Here is a 2,576-nt window from a genome sequence, read left to right on the forward strand (position 1 = left end):
CTAATGGTGTTGATGATGATGATGATGATGATGATGATGATGATGATGATGATGATGATGATGATGATGATGATGATGATGATGATGATGATGTGACTCCTTTAATCTTTGTCACCTCATCTAAATCCTCCTACTATATGGCAGCAGTTTATAGTTTCTCCCGCTGTCTTCCCTTGCTGTACTCACAACCGTGAAGGCCAACCCGGCTCTCCCTGAAACGTCGATGGCCAACTGGGCTCTGGTGAAGTTACGACGGGTCAAGCAAGCCGGTAATTGATATTCGGCTAATTGCTAAAAAGACAGAGAAAGGATGAAAACAAACGGAGGGACTCTAAGGAATAGAAAGGTCAAACGAAAAGGAAAACCCTATTTTCAGTTAGCCAAAGATTAAGGAAAGATGGAAACGCTATTTCCAAGAGCTGCTGAACCCTGTGGGGAAAAACAACAAAAACAGCTTCTCCCCGAAAGAAACCACTCCAGAACCATCAATACTGTGGAGTGAAACCCAGCATGTTATAAAGATAAATAAAAGCACCACAAACAAAGCGCCAACCGTGGATAATACGGAGTGTCCATTGGGGTTCGGGTCGCGTCGGGTCGATTTGCTCGTCAGATTGAGGGCGCAAAGCGGCTATCCTAGCACAAGCCGGTCAGACCCGACTCGTCGCCTCAAAAGCAAACTCATGTTTTCCGTCGACGTGTCGGGCGATCGACCCGAACCGAGCCGAACCGATCCCATCCGCAATTGGCACTTGGTGACATCTTCCTGCAGTTGTTGTTGAAAGTCTGGCTATGGAGGATGTTTCACCTGGCTTGGGCGACAAAAATAACATCCGATGACTGGCAACGAGCTGTTGTTGTAGCTATTTTGGAAAAAGAAAGATAACAAAAGAGACTGTGGAACCTACGGTGGAATATGCCTTCTCAGTCGTGTGGGTAAAACGTTTGCCAAGATACTGAAAATGAGAATGAGACCAATTGTTTAGACTCATATCAGTAAAGCCCAGTTTTGCTTCAGAAATGGCAGGGGCTGTACTAACGGGTTTTTTTTCAATAAGACAGTTGTGTGAGACTGCCATTGCACATGACAAAGACCTCAACATCGTTTTTATGGACCAGGAAAAGGCGCTTGACGAGGTAAATAGATTTCAAATTTGGGAGGTCTTAGAGGAATATGGTGCAACGGGACAATTGCTGGAGAACAGCATGGCACTTTATGATAATAGCCTGTGTGCTGTAAGATCAACTGAAGGAATATCGGACTGGTTCCCCATCAGGTCTGGAGTGAGACAAGGGTGTGTTCTCTCTCCGCTTCTCTTCATCACTTACATAGATAAGATCACGAAAGCAGCAAATGACAACATCACTGAACTGAACGAGCTTCTATTTGATGATGACCAGAGTGTATTTAATACAGATGAAGAGGGTTACAAAAACGCACCTCAAAACCAAATTAAGAATGTAAACAACTAAACCTAAAAATCTCCATTTAAAAACATTTGTCAGTAGAGACCCAGGGAAACTCAGCATCCTTACTGACAGAACACAACTACAACAAGGAGAGGAATTTAAATATTTAAGAAACCTCTTCACACAAGATGGGCGTATGGACAAAAGGATAGAAACAAGAACTATGCAGGCAAATGAAGTGATCTATCAGCTAGCACCTCTGCCAAGTCACAAGACGATACCAACCGAGGTGAATTCTCAGCTTATCAATAGCATCTTCACACCAACCTTAACATACCAGTGCCAAAAAATGGTCCCTAAACAAAGCACAAGAAAGAAAAATCAATGCATGCAAAACGAAGTGTCTCTGCAAAGCCATCAATGTCACCAGAAGAGACCGCATAAGGAACGAAACCATACGTCTACAAACAGGAATACCACCAGAAATAAATTTCATAGAGCGCCAAAGAGCGAAATGGTTCGGCCATCTAACCAGAATCCCCGGGAAACAACTATCTGCTAGAGCTTACTTCTCCCGTGAATCCGGTTTCAAATCAGTAGGAAGACCAAAAAAGACCTGGCTTTCTGGGGTTAAAAGGGCCCTGGAACAGCATAACAGATCTATCACAGAAGCCCCACAATTAGCACAGGACCGATACCTGTGCATCTGCTCGACATTCTATTACTAAGGGTGCCAGAGGAAGGAAAAAGTAAAAGTAAAAAGTAAAGTAACCGGTATGTCTTACTTATAATCTTGCCCTCTACTACAACTGTACCTACCTCTTTTGCTTCTTCCCTGCACTGTACGACCGCAGTCGTGTCGATGTTATTATTAACTTTGTTTGCCGAAAGGTCTCAGTTCTAATCTCGTTCACATTCCTTTTCTCGTTTATTGTAATGGTTTTCTTTTTCACATAAAGTACTAATTCAGGCACACAAAAATACATTTAACGTACATACTCGCAAGCAAACACGAAACGAATACGCACAAGCCTTCACCTTCATGCATACATTTACTCTCTCTCTCTCTCTCTCTCTGTCTCTCTGTCTCTGTCTCTGTCTCTCTGTCTCTCTGTCTCTCTGTCTCTCTCTCTTTCTCTCTCACTCTCTCTCTCTCTCTATATATA

Source organism: Aplysia californica, unplaced genomic scaffold (genome assembly GCF_000002075.1).
Source record: "Aplysia californica isolate F4 #8 unplaced genomic scaffold, AplCal3.0 scaffold00465, whole genome shotgun sequence".
Taxonomy (NCBI): Eukaryota; Metazoa; Mollusca; class Gastropoda; order Aplysiida; family Aplysiidae; genus Aplysia; species Aplysia californica.